Below are 16,309 nucleotides of genomic sequence, written 5' to 3'. Positions count from 1 at the left end.
CATGCGGGAAGTAGTACTGCTTTGTTTTTTGTGTGTTTTATTTGTGTAGTGTTTTATATATCACTTTCCAAAGTGCTTTAACCTCATATTTTGCTTTTATTCTTATACATTGATTCAACAATAGGGGCCAGACTTATACTAGACTCTGGGGTACAGTGAAGAGCAAAAGCAGACATGAGTGACATTCCTGTGAAGTCTTGAGAGCATTTCTATATTACTTCCATATTAGATGAAGTCAATAATGCTAGTTTATTTATCTTTTTGATAAATAATTTTTGAATTTTACAATGTGCCAGACACCTATAGTAATTGCAAGGTTAGCAAGATAGACATGGTCTCTGTTCTCTTGAATCTTATAATTTAATGAGAAAATAAATTTTTAAATAAACAATTTCGGCATACTCTGGCTATAGAATGGAAAAGATTGGAAGGGAACAGGACTGGAAGCAAGGAGAGACCAGTTAAGAGGGAGAAGTAACCCAAACAAACTAGGATGATGGCCTACATGGTAGATGAGGCATGTGGAAATAAAGAATGGTACTAGAGATAAAAAGAAGCTACATTTCAGAGGTGGAATTGACAGTGTTGGGGAAATTGGCTTATGGATAATGCAATTCATAGATGAGGGATAGGATGAGTTCAGTTTTGAAGTTCCTAAGTTTAAAGAGCATGCAAGATATCTGAGTGGCATGTCTCTGAACCTCATGAGACATGTCAGGAATAGAAATGTAGAATTGGATGTTATCAGCAATAAATGGTAATTGAAGCCATGAGAATAGATAAGGTCTCTAGGCAGATGTAAAATGAAAGGAAAAAATAGCCTAAGAGATAATTTTGAAGCATATAATCATTTAAAAGAAGAACAGAAGACTGCCTGTGAAAGCTACTAAGAGAGGGTGGTCAGAAGTGTAGGAGGAAACACAGGAGATTCTTGAGCCCTGGAGCCATGTTTTTTGTTTGTTTGCTTGCTTGCTTGCTTGCTTTTTAACAGTGAGCCTATCCGATGCTTCAGAGAAGTCAGGTAAGGAAAGACTGAAATGTGCCCATTGGGTTCAGCAGCAACAATGTCATTTGTGTACTCTGGTGAGTAGGCAGAATGTGGTTTGATGCCTGAGCTGGGAAATGAGGGAGTCGACAGAGAATAAATATTTTTTTTTTTTTTTTATGAATTGGGAGAGGAAGATGGGGTGATTCTTGCAGAGGGACAAGAGGAGGAGAAGGAGTATTTTATTTTTCATTGTAATTTACTTGTTTGTTTTTAAGATGAGAAAGACTTTCATATTTTAAAAACTGAAAGGGAAGAGCCAATAGAGAGGGAAGACAGGAGGAAGAGAACTGAAAGAGCAAAGTTCTAGAAAAGGTAGGATGGTGGCAGGACAAGGGATGGCTTCCATTTTCACAGAAGCCATAGAGGACAAAATATGGGTATGGGTTCACATGTATTTTTAGTTTGGCAAGAAAGGACATTTTATGGTTTTAATTTTTTTTCTGTGAAATTGGACATGAACTTATCTGCTGTCAGAGAGGGATTTTAGAACTTTAGAACAAATGGAAAAGATTTGACTTCTTTCTATGGGGAGATGGAAGAGTAGACTAGAAAAATATATTAGGACAAACAGGAGGCATGGAAGCTATGCTTGAGGTTGGCCAAGTTATGTGATTTCTTAAGCAGTGCCACTTTGATGCATGTACAAAATAGAGTCAGCCAAAATATGGGATTTTTGCCAGGTGTTAAGATGGAAAGACAGTAGGCAAGGAAGTTGATACTATTGGTAAGAAAGTGGTTGGCGTGACAAAGAAAAGAACCTAAGTTTAATAAGGAATAGAGAAAGAGAGCTATAGAAAAAGGGGACTAGAGATCCCTGTGAAGTCAAGGAACTGAAATCTTGAGAATAGTTGACTAAGAGATTTGAAAACATAGGATATTTGGTCTGAGAGTGGTTTTAAAGTGGGGAGTGATTCTTGTATTGATAAATTTCTGAGTGTGGCTATTGGAGTGCTATGCTGACATGGAAGTCAAGAAAGAGAGGCTGTAGCATAGGATGGGGCAACCACATGGATGTAAAGTCACCTTGGATGATAGTGGAACTTGAGGTAGAAGGAAAGACTGTGAATCAAATGCTAAAATCTTGGAGAGAGGCTAACATGGTAAGTAACAGAAAGGAAGAGGGATTGGAAGGTATTATAGCTAGATGGCATGTATATCAAAGGAACTGATTTTTGAAAACATCTTCTCACCCAGTGCGATGGCTCACACCTGTAATCCCAGCATTTTGGGAGGCTGAGGCGGGCGGATCACAAGGTCAGGAGATCAAGACCATCCTGGCTAACACGGTGAAACCTCGTCTCTAATTTAAAAAATACACAAAATTAACTAGGTGTGGTGGCATGCGCCTATAGTCCCAGCTACTAGGGAGGTTGAAGCAGGAGAATCACTTGAACCCGGGAGGCGGAGGTTGCAATGAGCCAAGATCACACCACTGCTCTCTAGCCTGGACGACAGAGCGAGACTCCGTCTCGGAAAAAAAAAAAAAAAAAAAAAAAAAAAAAAAAAAACCAAAAAAAAAAACGGAATTCTCATTGACGTATAGTATAAGAAGTATACAGATCCTTAATTATCATACAACTCAGTGATTCCATCCGTGTAGCCCAGTCAAGAAACAGAATATTTGTAAAATTATACCTACTCCCAATCACTTTCTCTCCGTTTTTCATAGATGTAACAATTGTCTTGACTTCTAAAGCCCTATGTTAGTTTTGCCTGTTTTTTGAACATTGTATAGATGAAATCATATTCTATACATTGTATTCTTTTAATTCTGGTTACTTAAACCCAATTTGTGTTTGTGAGAATCATCCATGTTGTTCCATGTAGTAGGAGTTCATTAATTTTTATTGCTATATAATATAGTATTTGATTTTATGAGTATATCACAATTTATCTTTCTACTATTAATGGCCATATGATTCCCCCTGCCCCAGGTTCTGACTGTGATCATTCTAGATCATATCTTTTGATGCATATATGTATGTATGCATTTCTATTGGGTATATATGAAGAATAGAATTGCTGCCTCACAGGGCCTGCATATATATGTTTAACTTTACTAGTTAATACCAAACAGTTTTCTAAAACTGTTCTATCAGTATATAAATTCTCATCAGCAGTGTGGGAATTTCAGTTACTCCATGTTCTGATAACCATTTGATATTGTTAGTCTTTTTAAATTTAGCCCTACTGGTGGATGCATTTTGGTGTATCATTATAGTTTAAATTGTATGTCCCTAATGATTAATGAGGTTAATCTACTGTTTTGTGAAGTGCCTGTTAATGCCTACTGCCATTTTTTCTATTTGGTTGTCTCATTTATTTATTTGTTTATTTATTTATTTATTTTTACTGATTTATAGGAATTTTTCATAAATTTGGGGTATGAGTTCTTTGATGGATGTTTATATAGCTTTTTCAGCATGGTAACCTGACTTTTCGTTTCCTTAGTAGTGTCTTGATAAGCAGAAGTCTTCAATTTTAATGTGGTCTAATTTAAGATTCATATCCTGTATTTTTTATGCTTTTTGTAGTTGTTTGAGATCATTGTCTACCCCAAGGTCATGAAGATAGTTCATGTCCAGCGCTGTCCAATAAAACTTTCTGCAAAAATGGAAATGTATATATTGCACTGCCCAATGCAGTGGTCACTAGCCAAATGTGACTGTTGAGCCCTGGAAATGTGGATAGTGTGATTGAGGAGCTGGATTTTTCATTTTACTTAACTGTAATAAATTAAAATAGCTACATGTGACTGTTGACTGTGTTATTGGACAGATTTGTTATCTAGATATTATTTAACTAATTTATTATGTTATTTAGATTATATCTATGAGCCACTGGGAACTAGTTTTAGTTTAGTATGAGATACGGGTCATATTTCATTTTTTTCTCATATGGATATCCAATTGGCTCAGCACTATTTATGAAAAACATTGTGCTTTCTGCATTTCTTTATCACCTTAGTTACACGTAAAGTTTCCACATGTTCCTGGATCTGTTTTTGGATTCTTTTTTCCATTCAGTTGTTTCCTTGTGTCAATACCATACTATTTTTATTACTATAAGTTTATAATAAGTCTCAATATCCAGCAAAAAAAGTTTCCTAACTGTTCTTTTTTTTACCCTTGCCTATGCTGGACTCTTTTAATTTCCATTTAAATTGAATAAGCAGCTTGTGAAATTTCACAAAATAATACCAGGACTTTTGTATTATAATAAGTTTGATCTAGAGGTCAATTTGAGGAGAGTGGTCATTTTTACATTATTAACTCTTCCAATCTATGAATATGGTACATCCCTCCATTGATTAGTTTTTAATTTTTTTCTTTTGATATTGTTATATAGTATTCTACTTATAGAACTGGCACATCTTTTGTTGCATTTTCTTAGCTTCTTGTTTTGTCTAGGGCCACCAGTACATTGTTGGGTGGAAGTGGATATGGGTATTCTTATGTCATTTCCTTCAGAGGGAGAACTTTCAATATTTTAAGTATGAGGTTTGCATTAGATTTTCTGCTAGATATTTTTTATCCAATTAAAGAAGTTTTATCCTATACCTAGTTTACTCAGTGTGTTTGAAATGTTGATGTTTTAAAAAGATCAAATGCTTTATTGGCATCTTTTAAGATAATCAAATGAGTTTTCTATTTTGCTCCTTTAATTGATTTTCAAATGTTAAATCAACTTTGCATTCTGGGGAAAAAGTACAACTTGGTTGTAATACAGTATCCCTTTAATACATTGCTGGATTTCATTTGCTAACATTTTGCTTAGGACATTTTCATTCATATTCATAATAGAAATTAGCCTGCAATTTTTTTTTCTTATAATGTCCTTGTTACTTTTAGATATCAAGCATATGTTACCGTCATAAAATGAGTTGGGAAGGGATCTTTTTTTTTCTTTCCTCTGCAGGAGTTTATGTTTTGCTGATGTTATTTCTTCCTTAAATGTTTGGGAAAATTAATCAGTGAAGCCATCTGGGTTAGGAGTTTTCTTCTTGTAAAGATTTTTAATAAAAAACTTGATTTCTTCTATAGATATTAATCTGACTTATTGGAAGGTAGTCTTTTTTAAAAATTTTTTTCCTGTCTATTTTTAATATTAACTTCATGTTTTTTTCTACTATTATATATTGCTGTAGACTGAATGTCTTCCCCCAAAAATCGTATGTTAAAACCTATGCATCCCCAATGTAATGGTATTTGAAGGTGAGGCCTTTAGGAGATGATTAGGTCATGAGAGAAGAGCCTTCAAGGTAGGATTAGTGTGCTCATTAAAGGGACCTCAGAGAACTGTCTGCCTCTTCTGCCATGAGGACACAGCAAAAAGATGGCCATCTATGAACCAGGATACGAGCTCTTACCAAGCACCATGTCTGTTGTACCTTGATCTTGGACTTCCCAGGTTCTAGAAGTGTAAGAAACAAATTTCTGTTGTTTATAAACCACGCAGTTTATGGTATTGCTGTTATAGCAGTCTGAATGGACTAAGATATGTGTCTACGTATTATGTAGTCTTTATATGTATCCTCCGAGATCCGTGGTTTCCTTTTAATTTGTGGCTTGATGATTTTCATTGGTTTTTGAAAATTTTGGGCCATTTTTTCTTTAAATAGCTTCCTTTTGCCCCAGTCTCACTATCCCTACTTTTTGTGACTCCAGTTACAGGTATTTAGACCCCTTAACCATATCTCATATGTCTGCTATGCCTCTCCCACCCCACTGACTTTTGTTTCTCTGTGCTTCATTCTGGATTTTTTTCCTGACCAGTCTTTCAGTTTTATCTCTGTTAATCTGCTCTGAAAGTCTTTCATTGAATTCTAAATTCTAAATGTAGTAGTTTCAGATCTAGAATTTTTATTTAGTAAATTTTAAAAATTCTACTTCCTTACCAAAATTCTCAAGCTTGTCTTGAGCACATTAATAGAAGTTTGAAGTCCATGTCTGTTAATTCTTTTATCTGGATTATGTGCATTGTTTCTATTGTCTGTTTTTTTCTCTTGGGTTTTGGTCAAGTCTTTTCATAGAAATGTGTATGTAATAACTTATTTTTATTTAGAGCCAGATGTTGTGCATATAAAAAAATTTACAGAGATACTTTAAGGCTCTGTGAAATGTTATTTTTCTCCAGAGAGGATTTACTTCTGCTTCAAGGAGGCAGCTAGCTTAGGGGCACTAGCAATTTCTGATCACATTAATCCAGCCAAGGATTGAGATGTTTCCAAGTTGGGTTTCAGTCCCTATGAGAGCTGATCTGTTTCCAATACCCTTATTTTTGAAGTGTAGTCTTTCCAAATCCCATCTGAAATCCTGTGTGTTTACCAGGGCTCCTCTTCCTTGGTATACCCTGAACTTTCAGGATCAGTATCTTCCAAACAGCAGGCTCATTTCTCTGGGCTTCCCTTTTCTCCTGATTCTTTGACCCACAATTCCTTGGTGTTTTTGTGTAACACTCTGATGCCTTCAAATAGATTTTTTTTTCCCAGCTTTCCTAGTTCCTAGTGGGAATCATGTTGGACATGGAGCTCATTTAAGCTGGGGCTTTTGAAGGAGGTTGATGGGGAGGGCAGGGAACTTTGAAGTTTGCAGTGGGAAGTGATAATACCTGCCCCACCTCAAGGCACTGAGTTTCTACTAAAGAGGGCTGCAAGGAAAATAGAGTCCTTAGGGGCTGTCAGGTTTTAATCAGGACAAGAATGTATGATATATGCTGACAAGAGACTGAGGAAGTTGGAGAGTTTGGAGGCAGGGAGAGTTAATATAGTTTCTTTCTTTTTTCCTTTCTTTCTTTAGGATGGAGTTGGTTGAACTAGATGACATCTAAGTTTCCATGTAATTTGAAATTCTAGGATCCTATTAAATGAGCTGGGCGTCCATTTAGGTTAATTTAGAAGTTTAATTAGAACTTAAAATTCCTCCTGTAGAGATAAGGCGGCTTATCATCATAAAGAAAACTTCTGGGTTTTAATTTCAGCACGATAGCTCCCAGTTGTAAAACACTGAACTGACTTCTTTCCATAGTGCATGATGGGATTCTAAAATCTTATGTCCAAAGGGAACCAGTTGCAATATTATCTGCTAGGAATTTACTACTCTGTGGATCATTATGTAGTACACATTTATGAAAACTGCCTCATTTCTTCCTATCTTATAGTGTATTATGATTTTATTATTTCTTATATATAATCTACAGGTTCTGGATTGTTCTCTGCTTATGATGTAAATGCCTCCACTCATCTAGCCCTACATGCCTGGGTCCTTATACGTATTCCTGTCTGTCCTTTCTCTCCTCTGACCCTGTTTCCCACTTCTCCCCTCCCTGCTGTACTTTCCACTATGCTCTCTGGAATTCCTTTTCCATGGTGGAAAGGTTCCCTACATTCTCTACCTTTCATTGAATATTTCTTTTAGCTATTGTCCTCAACTAAACTTTGTCTCTCTCAAGAGGATTCTGCTTCCCCTGTACCTTCTCTTTCCTGCAGATCTCAAGCTGCCATTCCAGACTCAGGACTCCTTCATCCCTATGGAAAATCTCCAGCTCCTTTGGGGCCCGGGCTTAACCCACTGTCCTGACTGCTTTCAGGTACTTCCTGCTTCTCACACTCCCATATTTCAACTCTAGCATCCCCCAACTTCACTGGGTTCTTCATCCATTATTGCCTCTGCTTCTCATTGTTACCACCTCCACATCTCAACTTTCTCACATCTCTCCATGCCCAGTGTAGATTCTATGGCTCAGGCCAATAATCCTTCTCTTTCAAACTCTTTAATATCCTTGTATCTCTCCCATGTTGTACCCATATCCAAGCAATTGAACATCTCTGGAGAAAAATCACACAACCCCCTTGTCAAGGCTCACTTCAAATGGATGACCATGAATCTCAAAAGGACATGCAAAACTGCCAAGTCATTCTATTCCACTCCTCTAATAATTCACTTTCTCACTCCCCAAGGGCAATATCTCACACCTTTCCTTCTTGTGGCCTAAGCTCCTCTTTGTCTACTTATACCTCATAGTGAGAATAGATATAATCAGAAGAGTGCCACCTTCTCAGCATTTTTCTAGAGCCTCCTGGCATCTATACCCACACTCTCTGCCTTTGCTCTGTTACTATGGCAAAAGAGAAACTGCCCCTTTTCACTGCCAGCTCCCTCCCTTGTGCTCTGAATCCTAAACTCTTCCTTCTCAAGGATGTGACTCCTGCACCCTTTCTCTCTTGCATCATTATGTCTCCTTGCCATAGGATTCTTCCCATTTGTATACAAGCACCTTTATTATCAACTCTCTTGAGAAATTTTCCCTTCAAAGATTTTGAACCAGGCAGTTCACAGACAAGTATAAACAAGTATCTTAAATATTTGAAAAGATACTCAAGTTCACTAATAAAAAGAGTAATACAAATTAATACTACATGGAAGTGCCATTTTTAACCTACCATATTGGCGAGGATATAAAAGTTTGAAAGCACATAGTATTGGGAAGGGTATGAGCAAAAGGACCCTTTCATACTATGCCACTGGGAGTAAATAGGTTCAACTTTAATGAAGGTCAATTTGGTAAAGTATAGCAAAATTATTAAATTCCATATGCCCTTTGACCGGACAGTCCCACTTCTCAAGTTCATCCTATACTAGACATGCAAATGTTAGAGTACCCCCAGGACTTTGTCTTTGACCCTGTTGTCTTCTGTGTCTATATTCTCTCCCTAAGTGGTTCTATCCAGTTCCATGTTTTTAAATACCTTTAATATACCAGTGACTCTAAAGTTAAGCCTTCAGCTGAGAAACTCCCCTGCACTCCAGACTAGTTTATCTAAACCGCCAATATGATAATTTTATGGTATCTCAAACTTTCAGGTAGTCCAAATAGGATTGATTTTTTTCCTCTCCAAATCCTTACCAAGCCTTTTACATTTCGACAAATGATACCACTGTCTTCCCAGCTTCTCAGGCCAAAATAACCAGCAATGTTTTTCATTTCATTTAGTCCTGAACTTTTTGCATTGATTTATTTCTTGACATTATTCCATTTTGAACTTAGTTGAACTCAAAGATACTGACTTTGTTCTCCATACACGAATTTCTGTTTTAAACTTCCCCTTTGGACCTGAAGCCAATTAACATATTCCAGACTAAGAGTTGGTTCCTCTTGACCATGGTCTTGGCTAGTCATCTCTCCTTGCCTTGGCTGCTTCCAGATATCTCCCCAGTCCTACCTGGTGAGCTTCCTTCCTCTGGCCACCACCTTGCTTCAGCTATTTTGGCAAAACACAGAGAATGCTAACCAATCTCTTAAGTGATTGGTATGGAAAACTTAGAATGCCAGTGTATTAATTTAGAATGGTGAATTGTAACTGCTAAGCAAATTGGAGAGCTTGTGTCAGCTGATCAGAATTCAGGAGATTATTGGAAGCTACCTTATAATGAGAATATTACCTGGTGAGCCTAGAAGCAAAGCAAAAGAGTTAAATCTATCTTAAAGATAATATCCGGCCTTGTGTGGCCAGCTCCATGCAAATTCCTGCCAGTTTGACCAGTCACGCTGTCATCTTGTCTACTAGAATGTAGGGTGTCTAAGAGCAGAGTTCATGTCTTTTATGCCTTCATTAAGCCTGGTGTTTAGCATGTGGATGAATACTCCAGAGTTCTCTGCCCTGGACGATGCTATGTGAGCACTACCTAAGTCTGCCCTCTGACTCCTATCTTTCTCTGATCTCTGCTATTATCTCTCTTCTGTCAATACATTCTTTCACAATTATTCAAAGCAGAGTTGCTCTCCCTCGACTTTGGGCCTTAGATATTATATTCTAAGGTGACTTCTGAGCAAATATGATCCTGACTACTTTGAGTTGATTTCACCCATTTCATTATGAGGCTCTGCCTCACTGTCATGTCCATATACTGCCTAAACTACTCATCGGCCTAACTGTGTTGCCAGAAGCTAGAAGGGTAAGATGTCTGCTCATACCTGCTCATACCATGTGGACTTCCATATGGTAATCTTTGAATGTTTCATAATTTGTAAATACTTAGAATACATCATAATCCACAAATATTTAAATATGATTGACTTAAGACTTTTCAAAAAATGTAACTGATCTTCAGGAATGCAAATTTACCACTAAAGAATGTGCCATAAAAATCTGTGAATAGAGTTAACTTTTCTCATAGGTAAAACCGCAACCAAAATATACACATTGTAATTTGCTAAATGTATGATATTTTGTAAGCTTGATAGGAATAATTTAGTAGCAGCAAATGAAGGCTACTAATTTACTAAAGATTTGCAGTTGCATTGTTGTTGCAACAATTATAATTGGTTTCTAATTATAATTACTATTATGATTAGACTAATAGGATGAAGTTTTTTTAATATATGAAAATTTTTATTCAAATCTCATTCTTGCTTTTATGTATAAAATAATTTGAGAATGAAAATAGCACTACCTGTATATGATTGGGGTCTTGTTGTGCCTGAGAAGAGGACTTTAGGCCCCTTGCAGCGGGGAATAATTTTTCAGACTAGATTATAGCTCACCAGAGGCCTTCTGAAAGATAATGGATCTCTCAAGGTGGAGGGACTCTCTTACCAGGTGGCAGCTAACCCTCATCGAGACTCCCGTGGGGAAACAAGTACAAACTGGCAGCCAGGCAAGAGCATAGAGGATGTTCTCTTGGGCCCAGAGGACAGGGATCATGTGTGTTTCATTCTCCACTGTATTCCCAGTACCCAGCCAAGAGGAACTCTAGTGCACCTTGCACATAAGAGGCTCCTGTTAAGTTGTTACTAAATAGCATGGATGAGGACATGTATTTCAGAGCTTCTATTTTTATTTATTTCTATTAACAAATTACCTAAACTTAAATTATTTAATGCACTTATAATCTTACAGTTTCAGTGGGCCAGGAAATCAGGCATAACTTAGATGAGTCCTGTGGTTCTGGGTCTCTCACTGGGCTGATGTCATCTCAAGGCTTGACTGGGAAGATTGGCAGGACTCAGTTCCTCACAGGCTTTTGGACTGAGAGGCCACCCTCAGTTATATGCCACGTGGGCTTTTCCATAGAGCATCTTACAACATGGTAGCTTGCTCTATCAGAGCCAGGATATGAGAGGTAAGAGAGAATGCTAGCAAAAGAGTGTTAGTAAGGTAGACAGCACAACCTTCTGTAACCTAATCATGGAAGTGGCTTCCCATCACTTTAACCATATTCTGTTTGTTAGAAGCAAGACAGTAGATCCAGCCCACATGCAAGCGGACACAAGGGAATTATTGAGCCATTTTAGAAAGCTACCTACCAGACCTTGAATTTTTTCAATAATGATATTCCCAGAAAGAAAAAATTAATTTTTATATATCTGTTTTAAAAAACACTTGAATTAAATGTCATGTTTGTTAAGAAACGTCAGTTCATTTTGTCCTGAAACAAAGGCTATCACTGATAAATACAGCACCTGCATTGACTGTATTTTAAAAATATTTCCAGGCCAGGCGCGGTGGCTCACACCTGTAATACCAGCACTTTGGGAGGCTGACGCAGGTGGATCACTTGAGGTCAGGAGTTCGAGACCAGCCTGGCCAACATGGTGAAACCCCGTCTCTACTAAAAATACAAAAAATTAGCTGGGCGTGGTGGCAGGCACTTGTAATCCCAGCTACTTGGGAGGCTGAGGCAGGAGAATAGCTTGAACCCAGGAGGTGAAGGTTGCAGTGGGCTGAGATCGCCCAACTGCACGCCAGCCTGGGCAACAAGAGTGAAACTCCATCTCAAAAAAAAAAATCCAGATTGTTACATTGTAATAAATAATGACCTTCTGAGAATTCAAAGACCCAAATACAAGGGAGTGTATTGCAGCAGGCTTAATCAGTGTTTAGTGATGATAGAATGTATAATCGAAGAGCCAAGGATAGAAATCAAATTGCCTTTCTGCAGAAAGATCCTCAACAATTGAAAAACTGCTCTATAAAACTAAAGAACAGCTTGATGATTTAGAAAATAGAAACTGCAGAATTATTCTGTAGATCCTAGATATCTCCCCACTGCTTATTACCTTGTCTGCTTCAGAGTAAAAGGGAAGGGCAACAAAAAGAGATTCAAATTAGTGAATTTCGCTCTGGCCTGGAGCCACCCTGACTTAAGACTATTAGCTAAGTATATACTGGTCTAAAAATAAATCTTCTACCCTTTTATTTTCAAGTAACTTTCCTTTTTCATACCCAAACCAGAGAAGAGACATATATTATTAACTTACATCCAGACTTTGATAGATTATTTAATGAATGGATTTTGATGTTCTGATATGGTAAAATTATGCATCAGATCCACAATAATAGTATTGTTTTAAAATACCAGAATCAAGTAAGCCACCTGAGCAACTTGTGAGACTTCAAACATGATAATTGGATATGAATAGAATGGGAGATCAATGACAGGCTGGCAACACTTCAGCAAAAGCCACTTCTAGATACTTGCCCTATGACCAGGAAATGTCTTAGACTAGCAATAGATTATTGTAATATGCCAAACCAATAAAACTCATGCTATTAGGAGTTTCATTAGATTTATTTGAGTCCACAGCTATAAGAATGAAGATGGTAGCAGCAGGCCAGGCGCAGTGGCTCACGCCTGTAATCCCAGCACTTTGGGAGTCCGAGGTGGGTGGATCACAACTTCAGGAGTTTGAGAACAGCCTGGACAATATAGTTAAACCCGATCTCTACTAAAAATACAAAAATCAGCCAGGCGTGGTGGTGCACACCTGTAGTCCCAGCTGCTTAGGAGGCTGAGGCAGGAGAATTGCCTGAACCTGGGAGGCGGAGGTTGCGGTGAGCCGAGATCACGCTACTACACTCCAGCCTGAGTGACAGAGTGAGACTCAGTCTCAAAAAAAAAAAAAAAAAAAAAAAAGCCAGAATGAAGATGGTAGCAACAACTGTCTTCTCTTTTTCCTTGAAACCTGTTTTATAGAAGCAGAATACTTAACCACTCTGTAAGAATGCTTAGACCTATAGTAAAATTGGGAAGATCATGAGCTTTGCAATCAAACAGACATCAGTCTCAGCCCAGGTCTTACTAGCTGTTTGGCGTTGGGTAAGTTACCTAACTGCCTTGGAAACTCAGTGTCCTCCTATATAAAATGGGAGAAATAATGGTGGTGATGATGATGATGACCACAATGAACATTGTTAAGCATTCGTTATTTACTAAATACTGTGTTATTTATGTGCATTAGTTCATTTACTACTTTTATTACATAGTAATATTACATTATCATGTGCTTATATATTATATGTATTGTATTACCTTATAATTCTTATAAGGTGTAAATGTAATCTTATCCCTTATATATCCTGTCATGTGTATGTGTGTGTGTCGGAAGCTATTTTTAGCCACATGAATCTTTTGTGACATATTGTAGAATATATGTACATATATACACACACACACCCATATACATACACATATAGGGCATAATATTGATTGGCAGAAGTTTACACAGGCAACATGCTTTACATCCATTGTCTCATTTAATTCTCAAAACAGCTGGCCATGTGTGGTGGCTCATACCTGTACCCAGCACTTTGGGAGGCTAAGGCAGGAAGACTGCTTGAGCCCAGGAATTTGAGGCCAGCCTGGGCAATATAACAAGACCCCCTCTCTACCAAAAAAAAAAAAAAAAAAAAAAATTAACAGGGTGTGGTAGTGCACACCTGTGGTTCTAGCTACTTGGGAGGCTGAGGTAGGAGGCTCGCTTGAACCCAGTAGGTCAAGACTGTGGTGACCTGAGATTGTGCCACTGCACTCTAGCCTGGGTAGCAGATCAAGACCTTGCCTCTAAATTAAAACAAAACAAAACAAAAATGCAGCTGCATAAGGAAGGTTATAACAGAACACTGTTCTCTGTTTTCAAACATACACACACACACACAGAGGAATTCTTTCAACCTATCAGTTACATGGCGGTTTCACAGGTTTCAACTTCATCAACCCAGAACCACAATCACAGATTTTGGCTAGACTCTGACTCTCATCTACTAATGATAGTGACAAGTTCCCTGTGGAAGTTTATAGCCCAACAGATTATCAGGGACCATTTTTGCTTTCTGTACCATGTGGTTCTTTCCTGCTACAGATTCAAAATGCTTTTTTGTTCATTCCTAATACTTTTCATTCATACTGATTTCTTTGATGAGAATAACCTTAAATTCGTATATCTTACTTTCATCCTAGGGTTTTTTTTTGTTGGTACAGAATGATCATTGCTATTATAGTTTGCTTTTATTAAAGAGGTTCAGTTGTTTTGGTACAGCAGCCAGGAGGGAGTGGTGGAAATAGACCCATCATCACTGGGATATGTCATTTTCCTTCATCTCCTATTTACTATCCAGATCTGGGGCTGTTTTTACATGAATCCAGAGTCTCTGTGTTTTTTTCTCATATGTAGTTAACAATCTGAATGACACATTCTTTATAGTACCACAATAATTCCGTCCATTACATCACTTAATTTATGGGAGTGCTAACACCAAAATCGATAAACATTATTTCTGAAATGTCAGGAGTGTTAATAGTATGATTAAAAAAGAAAAAGATTCTAAAATCTCTCTGCACAGAGCTCTTTGATATAGTGTTGTTGAGGTGCACCTACCCAAGCTGTGATATGGAAGACTTAAATCATTAAGACTGTGTCAACTTTAAAAATGTGTGTCGGAAGCTATTTTTAGCTGCACGAATCTTTATTGCCATATTGTGGAATTCTGTTAGTGGAGAGAGGGAGAGACTGCATGTCTCATAGAAGATTGTCTCAGGTTGTTTTGAGACATATCAACAGTTGCTAAGGAACCGTCGCTAATGCTTCTGGGAAATTCTGTAATATCTTACTTAGAAATTGAGAGAAATTTTTACAGAGCAAAGCTTCTTAGACAAGAAAAGCATATGAAGAGTGATATTAGAGAACAGTTTCAAACTGAAAAAAATATTTTAAAGTTTTCTAGAAGGTTGAGTTTAAATGGGGTTTCATAGTTCCATGTACACTGTAATCGCCTCTTGCAGAATCCTGGAAGCTTTCATTTACATCTGATTTTAGAACAAGTAGCATTTTAAAATCTGGTCACATTTCAGTTTATTTTCCATGATTGATGCTTTAAAATGGAGATTAGTACTTCTTTTCACACAGAGAATTAATTAGCATGCTAGGATGGTGGTTCCACTGATTCCCTTCTCTTCTGGTGAAAATCTATGTTAATAGGAAACATTTCATAGGCACTGACTGTTTACTAGGTCCTGCAGACACAGAGTCTTGACATGTAATGGTATTATATTATAACCCAAATAGTCCTCTCATATTAGTCGTGGCTTTGTAGCTAGTGAGACTTTCACATGCCACAAGAGTGTGCTGAGGCTTGTGTTGCTTAGGAGTCAGACTAGGAGCCTAACACCAATTCATCTGCACCATCCTGGCAAGGACTGTTGGGCCAATCACCAGCAACATCTTCACATCCATTAGCTGCTGCCCACCTGGCCACAGAGAGAAGGCTCACCTCACGTTCATTACTAGCATTACTTTTAGTCAAGCTGATTTTAACTATACTGTTTGCTCTACATGCTTTATACTTGTGAACTTACGGACTTATTAGAATCTGAGGAGGGAGTAGAAGTGATATATTTTTTTCTTCTTTCTTTTTTTTTTTTTTTTTTTTTTGAGACGGAGTCTCGCTCTGTCACCCAGGCAGGAGTGCAGTGGCCAGATCTCAGCTCACTGCAAGCTCCGCCTCCCGGGTTCACGCCATTCTCCTGCCTCAGCCTCCCGAGTAGTTGGGACTACAGGCGCCCGCCACCGCACCCGGCTAGTTTTCTGTATTTTTTAGTAGAGACGGGGTTTCACCGTGTTAGCCAGGATGGTCTCGATCTCCTGACCTCGTGATCTGCCCGTCTCGGCCTCCCAAAGTGCTGGGATTACAGGCTTGAGCCACCGCGCCCGGCCTCTTCTTTCTTTCATTCACAAATATTAAATGAGCACCTATTACGAGCAGTTGTTATGGTTAGTGCTGGGGATAGAACACAGCCAAGACACAGTCCTTGCCCTGAAAGAATTCTGGTGGGGAGATTGCTCTGCAAACAAGCAATTGGAAAACAGTAGGAGAGCCACTATAAAGGTGTCTAAGGAGTTAGGAAGGAACAAGTGCAGTTTTTCTGCCTGGGAGAATAAGCAAAGGCCTCATAGATGGAGTAATCCTCCAACTGAATCAGCATT

At 38.0% G+C, this 16,309-nt stretch overlaps 1 protein-coding gene across 6 annotated transcripts in view; it reads left to right on the top strand.

Annotated features, from left to right (window-relative positions):
* ATG10 (autophagy related 10) overlaps positions 1 to 16,309 on the top strand; it is a 307,360-nt gene that overhangs the window by 252,417 nt on the left and 38,634 nt on the right. The window lies entirely within an intron of this gene.

The sequence above is a fragment of the Macaca thibetana genome, chromosome 6 (assembly GCF_024542745.1).
Source record: "Macaca thibetana thibetana isolate TM-01 chromosome 6, ASM2454274v1, whole genome shotgun sequence".
Classification (NCBI taxonomy): domain Eukaryota; kingdom Metazoa; phylum Chordata; class Mammalia; order Primates; family Cercopithecidae; genus Macaca; species Macaca thibetana.
The sequence above is the reverse complement of the archived record's forward strand: the minus strand, read 5'-3'. Positions and strand labels throughout refer to the sequence as shown.